The 10,010-nt window shown below is 41.0% G+C and overlaps 1 pseudogene; it reads right to left on the bottom strand.

The window, feature by feature from the left end:
• Positions 1–785: 785 nt before the first annotated feature.
• LOC102852998 overlaps positions 786–10,010 on the bottom strand; it is a 26,773-nt pseudogene continuing 17,548 nt past the window's right edge.

Raw genomic sequence — 10,010 nt, 5'->3', positions numbered from 1 at the left:
CTATGGTATTTGTGTACTCTGTATACTCCTCCCATCTTCTTTTGATGCTTTCTGAATCATTGAATATTCGGCCCATAGCATTATTAAGTGCTATAACTCAAAGCTTGAATTTGCTCTTCAGTTCTTTCAGCTTAAGAAATGCTGAGTGAGTTTGTCCCTTTTGGTTTTCTGACTCCAGGTCTTCGCACATTTTATTATAATAATTTGCTTTGTCTTCCCAAACTGCCCTTTGAAATCATCTGTTCAGCTCCTTAATGTCCTGATGTCTTCCCTTTGCCTTGGCTTCTCCACCCAGTAGTGAAATATTCAGAATCTCTTCTAACATCCTTCTCAGTCTCTTCTTCCTCCTTTGTTTTGTAATGATCTTTTTGTTTGTTTTAAAAGAAAAGCTTTCTAACTTTGTTATTGTTTAATGAGGGAGGTGGAAGTACACCAAAAGCACCATTATACAAAATCTCAGGTAAACAGAGCAACCAAACGTCCCGTGGGTTGGACATGTTGTGAGGAGAGATCGGTCATTGGAGAAAGACATCATGCTTGGGAGGGGGGAGGGACAGCACAGGAGTGGAAGGCCCTCTATGAGGTGGATTGATTCAGTGACTGGGGTAATCAGGATGGGAGTGTCAGAGGCAGTGCGATTGGCACAGGACAGAGCAGAGTTTAGGGCTGTTGTACATAGGGTCGCTATGAGTCACAAGCGACTCGACAGCACATAACAACAACAACATATAAAAATCTGGTGCTTTTGGAGAGGGGTCTTGTCCATTCCAGCAGTAATGTTTCAGTTAACTTGGTTGCTTTTTCTCCAGGTCCAAAATAAAATCAAACTCTTCTTGGGTCAGGGACTGAACTAAGAGTCTCTGGCAAGTGAAGAGAGCCATGTTTTTTAAAGGCCATCAGCGGTCTTCTGAGCTTGGTGGTATGTTTTGAGCTCAGCCAGGGCAATGAAACACTTCATCATTCATACAAACTGTACGTTGACCATAGACCATTTAGGGTTCTCCTTTTTGCTAGATGGGTCATAATGAGGATTGTTTTTCTCAAACTATGTGGTCTGGGTAGGCTTCCTTCACAGTCTTATTAAGTCCCACAATGCCTGGCTCTTTGCAGTTCCTATGATAGAAGAAGGCCTCCTCTTCCAGCTTCATGGCTCAAAGGAAGTGCCCGGCCTGGTAGTTTCAAATACCATCACGGCATATTGTCTGACTGGCTGTTCTTTGAGATCCTCGATACCAAACTTCACATCTACACCTTTCTCTAGTCTGCTGTCTGGCTCTGACTTCAGTAGCCAGTGGCTGCTTGGATTCTTTCCACAATTATAAGCGGTCACCCTCTCAGGGCTCTAGTTCTCTGTTACACTACTGGGATTCTCAGTTTTGGCACATTTTCCTGAGAGTTCCATCATGTCTGGCCCAAGAGTCCTTGCCCATTGCTTCTGGGGATTTGGCTTGGTCTCCCTGTAGGAATGAGGGACAAGTGATTCTGAAAGCTGTTCTGCTTCTAAGACTCTCCTGTTCTTTTCTTGCTTTCTTGTTCATTTTCATAAATTAACCATGACAAAGATACCCATTTTGGGTGTCTTTGTAGTGATCTTTTGCATTCTTCCTGGATGATATTCTTGATATTCTCCCACAGCTCATCTGATCTTCATTCATTTGTGTTCAAGGCTTCAAACCAGTCTTGAGATGATTTTTAAATTCAGATGAGAGAGATTCAAGGTCAAATTTTGGTTCTTGTGGATTTTTAAAAATTTTCATTAATTTCCGCTTAAACTTCCATATGAATAGTTGAGAGCCTGTTCCATAATTAGTATCTGGTCTAGATTTCAAATCTGATACTGAGCTTCTCCAAAAAGTCTTTCCACAGTGTAATTCATCTGATTCCTGTGTAGATCATCAGGCAAGGTCCATGTGTATAGTCACTGTTTGCATTTCTTATAAAAGGTATTTGCAATGCATAAATCATTGTATAAAATTATTCTATCTCCATCCTCATTTCTGTCACAAAGTCTATATTTTCCAACTACTGACCCTATTTCCTTCTTCTAAACTTTTACATTCCAGTCATTCATTATCGTTAATGCATCTTGGTTGCATGTTTGATTGATTTCTGACTGCAGAAGTTGGTTGAAATCTTCTGTTTCCTCCTCTTTGGTTCTGGTTGTTGATGCATGTATTTATATGACGGTGGTATTAACCCAGGTCTTCTTTGTGTGCATATGGGTATTATCCTGCCACTCACAACATTGTATGTCAAGATGGATCTAGAAGTGATCTTTTTAACTATGAATGCAACCCTGTTTTTCCTCACCTTTTCGTTTCTAGCATAGTAGATCATATGAATGTACAGAGAAGGGAATTGGAGCATGAAAAGGGAAGAACTCACTCTGCTGAAAGAATGGAAAAACAAATTTAAGACTCAGGTTACAATATTGAAAGATGTTATTGGCAATATATTGAATGACCCAGAAAGCACCAAAAGAAGATGAAGGAGAAACACAGAATCATTGTACCTAAAAGAGCTAGCTAACGCTGAAAAATTTCAGGAAGTACCACAGCTCTAGTTTGCTTGGCTTAACAATCAACACTCTTAATGCCAGCAGCCAGGAAATTAAAAGACGAAATCCACTGGGAAAGTCTGCTGTCATAGACTTCTCCAAAGTACTGAAGAGCAACAGTGTCAGTCTGAAGACTAAGATGTGCCTGATCCAGTCAGCCCATGGTCTTTGCAGTCACTTGCTATGCATCAGAGAGCTGGACAATGACTAGGGATAATAGAAGGAGATTTGATGCCTTTGAAGTGTGATGCTGGAGTATTGAGTATACCATGAACTGCTAAAAAACCAAACAGGTTTGTCCTAGAAAGGGTGAGACCAGGATGCTCCTTGGAGGCAAGGATTCTGAAGCTTCATCTGACATGCTTTGGACATGTAGTAAGGAGGGACTAATTTTTAGAGAGGGACGTCATGCTTGGGAGGGTAGAGGGACAGTGCAAGAGAGAAAGACCCTCGATGAGATAGATTGATTCAGTGACTGGGGTAATGGGGGTAGATGTGTTGGAGACAGTGAGATTGGCACAGGATAGAGCAGGTTCTAAGGCTGTTGTACATAGAGTTGCTATGAGTCACAGGTGACTCAATGGCACATAACAACAATAACAACAACAACAACCATATGATCAGGAGCTCATAATGAAGGAGAAAGTGGAAGTTGCATTGAAGGCACTAGCAAAAATTAAGGCCCTACTCTAGGAATCGATGGAATGCCAACTGACTTGTTTCAGTTAATAGATGCAGCTCTGGATGCACTCACCAGTCTATGCCAGGAAATTTGGAGGACAGCTGTCTGACCAACAGACTAGAAGAGGTCCGTATTTGTCCCAATTCCCAAGAAAGGTGATCAACAGAATGTGGAAACTATCAAACAATATCATTAATATCACATAGAAGCAAATTGCTGCTGAAGATCATTCAAACACAGCTAAAAAGTACATAGATAAGGAACTGCCAAAAATTCAAGCAGGATTTAGAAGAGGCCATGGCACCAGGGATATCATTGCTGATGTCAAATGGATCCCGGCTGAAAGTAAAGAATATCAGGAGAATATCTATGTTTTATTGGCAGTGCAAAGGCATTTGGTCGTGTGGAACATAACAAACTATGGCTAACAATGAGAAGTATAGGAATCCCAGAGCACTTAATTATGCATATGCAAACCAGGAGGTTGTTGTTTGAACAGAGCAAGGGAACATTGGTCCCAAAGAATGAAATAATTTTATAATTATTAATAATGAGACAGACTACCAGGAATGATATAGAACAGATAGTGTGAAAAACAGGGGGCCAACAGTTCCCATGACTGAAGGCCCCAAGCCATGCTTCTCTGAGTATTTATTTAGAATCATAAGGAAGGTAAGCAAAGTAAAATCACAAGGAAGTACAAAGCAAAAACAAAGGATAATGGTGAAGTCTTTTACATATAAGGCCAAGTTCCTCTTTATGCTAATCTCAAGAGGGAGGGATTCATTTGACACAAAATAAGAACAACGTTGACTCCTAGGGAACGGCCCAGTGTCACAAGGTGACCTTCAGCTTGTATTAAGCTTCCCTCATTTCCCGATACAGCATTTGGTCTACTATTATTAAATTTGATATTCCGGCTTTTCTCAGAACATTACATGGTTTAAAATTTAAAAGGCGGTCTGTAAGGGTTATGTTCTCTCTCCATACCTATTCAATCCATATGCTGAGCAAATTATTCAAGAAGCTGGACTCTGTATAGAGGCATGTGGCATTAGGGGTCGAGGGAGATTTACCAGTAGCCTGTGTTATGCATATGATATAACCTTGCTTGGGGAAAATAAAAAGGACTTGAAGTATTTGTTGCAAAATATCAAAGAATACAACTTTGAATACAGATTGTATCTCAGTGTCAAGAAAACAAAGATTCTTACCACTGGACCAATAAGCAACAATGTAGAGAGAAAAGATTGAAACTGTCAACAACTTCATGTTACTTGGATCCACAATTAACATCCTTGGGACCAGCAATCAGGAAATCAGAAGATGTATTGCACTGGGAAAATCTGCAGTTAGGGACCTCTCCAAATTATTGAGGAGTCCTGATGTCAGTTCGAGGACTAAGGTGTGTCTTAATTTAGGCCATAGTCTTTCTGATCAGTTGTTGTATATCTGAGAGTTGGACAATGAATAAGGAGGACAGAAGAATAATTAATGCATTTGAGCTGTGGTGCTAGAGAAGAGAACTGGACATCCCATGGACAGACAAAACAAATAATGTCTTGAAGACGGTGCAGCTGGAGCTTTAGAGGCATGCTAAGGCTTCACCTCATATACTTTGGGCATGTTGCTCGGAAGGGCTATTTCTTGGAAAGAGACATGATGCTTAGAATCATGAGCATTTCCCCATGACCCACAGGGTTGGCAAAGGAGAGGAAGACTTTACCCAGGTGAATTGACATGGTGACTGTTACAATGTGTTCGAATGTGTCAGGAAGTGTGAAGATGGCACAAGATAGGACCAGGTTCAGATCTATTGTTCATAGGGTCACCATGGGTCATAGTTGGTTTAATGGCACCTGAAAAACAAAACAAACAACAAGAGTATATGATTGTCTGATTTTAAATGTCCCATGCTAACCCATCTAAGTTCACCAAGTTCAAACTACTCTGAAAGAATTCACAAAAAACAATTCTCCAGGAATTGATGGAATACCAGTTGATTTATTTCAACAAACAGATGCAGCTCTGGATGTGATCATCAGTGCCAGGAAATCTGGAGGACAACTACCTGGCTAATTGGCTTGAAGAGATTAATATTTATTCCCATGCGGGGGGGAATGATACAACAGAGTTGGGAAATTATCAGACAATATCACTAACATCATACCTGCTGAAGATCATCCAAAAATGGTTAGAACAGTACGTTGACAGAGAACAAACAGAAAAATACAAGCTGGGTTTAGAAGAGGCCGTGGCACTAGGGACACCATAGCTAATGTCATATGTATCTTGGCTGAAAGCAGAGAGAACCAGAAAAATGTCTGTGTTTCATTGATTACACAAAGACATTTGACTGTGTGGATTACAACAAATTGTGGTTAACCTTGGGAAGAATGGGAATTCCAGTACACTTGATTGTGCTTATGCGAAACCTATACTTGGCCAGGAAGCAGTCTTTAGAACAGAGCAAGGAAACACAGCATGGTTCAAAATCAGGGATGTGTACTTTTCCCAGACCTTTTCAATCTGTATGTGGAACAGATCATTTGGGAGGCTAGGCTTTATGAGGAGGAATATGGCTCCAGAATTAGAGGAAGACGCATTAACTACCTGCATTATGCAGATAACACAACCTTGCTTGTTGAAACTGAGAAGAACCTGAAGCATATACTGCAAAAGGTCAAGGGCTCCAGTCTTCAATATGACTTGAAGCTCAACATCAAGAAGACAAAGATTCTCACCACTGGGCATCATTATAGATGGAGAAGAGATTGAGATTGTTAACAATTTCAGCTTGCTCAGTTCTACAGTTAACACTTTTGGCACCAACACTTAGGAAATCAAGATTAGTTGCATTAGAAAAATATTCTGTAAGAGACCTTTTCAGAGTGCTGAAGAGCAGTGATATCAGTCTAGACATTAAGGTGTGCCTGATTCAGGCCATGGTCTTTGCAATTACTTGCTATGCATCAGGGAGCTAGACACTTACTAACAACAGAAGAAGAATCAATGCCTTTGAGTTGTGGTACTGGAAAAGAGTATTGGGCATATATATCATAAACTGTCAAGAGAACAACAGATCTCTTCTGTAGATGGTGAAACCAAATTGTTCTTTGGAAGCAAGGATTTGAAAGCTTCATCTGACATACTCTGGGCATGTTAACAGGTAAGAATCAGTCCTTGGAAAAGGACATCAGGTTTGGAAAGGTAGAGAGAGAGTGCAGGAGAAGAAGATCCTAGATGAGTGAGATGGATTGACATAGTGAATGGAGTAATAAGCACAGGTGTGTCAGAGGCAGTGAAATTGGCTTAGAGTAGGGCAAGGTTCAGAGCTATTCTTCATAGAGTTGCTATGAGTTGCAAGCAACTCGATGGCACATGATAACAACAATATTTGTATATTTGTTTTTGATGTACATAGATTTTTATTTCTTTTGAGTGTGTACTGTGAGTATAATTGCTAGATCCTAGGTGAGGAGCTGATCCTCCAGATAGATGCAATTTAGAACACAGATACCTAGGCAACTAACTGCATGAAAAACATATGTATTCCCCCTTTCTACGAAGATGTGCCAAAAGCGAAGAAGGAAGTCCCTGCCCCTCCCAAAACTGAAGCCAAAGCAAAGGCATTAAAGGCCAAGAAGGCAGTCCTGAAGGGCATCCACAGTCACAAAAGAAAGAAGATCCACACGTCACCCATCTTCTGGCAGCCTAAGATGTTGAGACTCTGAAGGCAGCCCAAATACTCCCAGAAGAGCGCTCTCAGGAGAAACAAGCTTGACCACTATGCCATCATCAAGTTTCCCCTGACCACTGAGTCAGCCACGAAGATGATAGATGATAACAACACACCTGTGTTCATTGTCGATGCTAAATCCAACAAGCACCAAATTAAGCAAGCTGTAAAGAAGCTCTGTGACATTGATGTGGCCAAGGTCAACACGTTGATTAGGCCTGATGGAGAGAAGAAGGCCTATGTTCGACTTGCTCCTGACTATGATGCTTTGGATGTTGCCAACAAAATCGGGATCATCTAAACTGAGTCCAGCTGCTAATTCTAAATATACATTTTTCTCACCAAAAAACCCCACCCCTCATATTTATTCCTATCCCCCAAAAATACAATCCAACATAATGTGGAAAATATTATATAATATCACTGATGTCATATGATTGATCAATCATCCCAAAATGGCTCGAATGGTACATTGACAAAGAACTGCCAAAAGTTTAAACTAGGTTTAGAAGAAGTCATGGCACCAGAGATATTACTGCTGATGTTAGATGGATCTTGGCTAAAGGTGGAGAATACTCAAAGAATGTCTTTCTGGTTTTTTATTGACTATGCAAAGGCTATGTGAATCATAACAAACTATTTCTAACTTTAAGAAGAATGGTAATTCCAGAACACTTAGTTATGCTTATATGAAGTCTATACCTAGACCAAGAAGCTGTTACCCAAACAGAGCAAGGGAACATTGCATAGATTAAAATTAAGAAAAGTATGTGTCAGGGCTATATCCTTTCTCCATGCTTATTCAGTCTATATGCTAAGCAAGTAATTCAAGAAGCTGGACTTTATGAAGAAGATTGTGGCATCCACTTCCTAAACAACATGTCTCCAGAAACTCTGTGAACTTTGATAAATGTTGATAGTTCTAGAGAGGCTTCAGGCCTTTTGTTCCTAGGGTAGCTATGAGTCATGCTCGACTCGAAGGCAATCAACAACAACATGCGTACACATATATATGTATGTATGTGTTTATATATATTTATGTATGTGTGTTGTGTGTATATATGTGTGTGTGTGTGTATTTATATATTGTTGTTGTGTGCTGTAGAGTTGGAACTAACCCATACCTGACCCTCCATTGGGTTTTCAGAGGCAGTTAATTGCAGAATAGGAGATTGCTCATCCCTCTCCAGAGGAGCAGCTGGTAGCCTTGAACCACATGCCTTTGGGACTGCAGCACAACTCTTTGCCACTAGGCTACTAGAGCTCCAATTAATATATTAGTGGAAAGTTATCATCCTGCCAATGGAAAGGTATGTAGTGTGAATCCATCAGCTCCTCCATGGGAGAAAGACAGGCAGTCAATTCCTGTGTGGTTTACTGCCTCTGAAAACCTGCAAAAGGTTTAGCTAAGACTAGGTTCTGACTAGATGGTTTAACAACAGCATCTATATACATACACAAATATATTTTGTTGTATGTGCTGTCAAATTGGAACTGACTTATAGCTGACCCTCCAGCAGGTTTTTCAGAGGCTGTAAATCGCACAGGAAAAGATTGTCCATCATTCTTCCATGGAGCAACTGAGTAATTGGGACTGCTTGGCAGCACAACTCTACACTCACCAGTCCACCAGACCTCCATCGATATATTTAGCTGTATATGTAGCTTTGGCGGCCTAGTGGTGAGAAGCTGTACTGCAATCCCAAAGGCAAGTAGTTCAAAACCACCAGCTGCTCCACAGGAGAAAGATGGGCAACCTCTCCTGTGTAATTTATTTATTATCTCTGAAAACACACTGGATGGTGTGTGTGTGTGTGTGTGTGTGTGTGTGTACACACATACATATACACAGAGAGAGACTCTCTTCTTGTTGTTATGTGCTGTCCAGTCGCATGCAACTCATAGCAATCTTATGTACAATAGCTTGGAACCCTTCCCTGTACTGACTCCAAAACTTCTACCGCCATTGCCCTAGTTACTGTCTCAATCCATCTCATCTGGGGTTTTTCTCTCCTGCGCTGTTCCTCCACCCTTCCAAGCATGATATCCTTCTCCAAGGACTGGTCCCTCCTGGCCACGTGCCCAAAGTTTGTGAGACGGAGCTTCAAAATCCTAGTCTCCAAGGAGAAACTTGGTTTCACCCTCTCCAAAACAGACCTATTTGTTTTCTTGTTGGCATGGTATGTTCAAGACTTTTCTCCAGCACCACAAGTCAAAGGCATCAATTCTTCTGTCATCCTTAGTCATTGTCCAGTTCTCTGAGTCATAGCAATAATTGCAAAGACCATGGCCTGGACCAGGTGCACCTTAATCTCTAGACTGACATCGTTGTTTTTCAGTACTCTGGAAAGGTCCCTGATAGCAAATTTACCTAATGTAATTTGTCTTTTGATTTCCTGACTGCTGGTGCCAAGAGTGTTGATTGTGGAGCCGAACAAGCTGTAATCGTTAACAATCTCAATCTTTTCTCCATCCAACATAGTGCTCCCAATTGGCCCAGTGGTGAGAATCTTTGTTTTCTTGATATTGAGCTTCAGTCCATATTGAGGATTACAGTGCTTGACCTTCTGCAGCAAGTGCTTCAGGTCTTCAGTTTCAACAAACAAGGTAGTGTCATCTGCATAACATAGATTGCTGATGAGTCTTCCCCCAATCCTGATGCCACATTCCTCCTCATGAAGCCTAGTGTCCTGAATGATCTGTTCTTCATACAGATTGAAAAGGTATGGAGACAGGACACATCCCTGACGCACTGCCTTCCTGATTTTGAATCGTGCAGTGTTTTCCTGCTCTTTCTAAGGACTGCTACCAGGCCCAAGTATAGATTTCACATAAGCACCATCAAGTGTTCTGGGATTCCCATTCTCCTCAAGGTTAACCACAACTTGTGATCCACACAGTCAAATGTCTTGCAGTCAATAAGACATAGATAGAACCTACAACCAGGAGAAGATAACGTAGATGAATGGGATCTTCTAAGACTCAAATCCCTATGCATATCCAAAAACTTCTCCAACAGGGTAAGAAGGGAG

The sequence above is a fragment of the Elephantulus edwardii genome, unplaced genomic scaffold (genome assembly GCF_000299155.1).
Source record: "Elephantulus edwardii isolate Elephantulus edwardi_28Jun2011 unplaced genomic scaffold, EleEdw1.0 scaffold00037, whole genome shotgun sequence".
Taxonomy (NCBI): Eukaryota; Metazoa; Chordata; class Mammalia; order Macroscelidea; family Macroscelididae; genus Elephantulus; species Elephantulus edwardii.
Note: the sequence above shows the minus strand (reverse complement) of the source record. Positions and strands in the feature narration are given on the sequence as shown.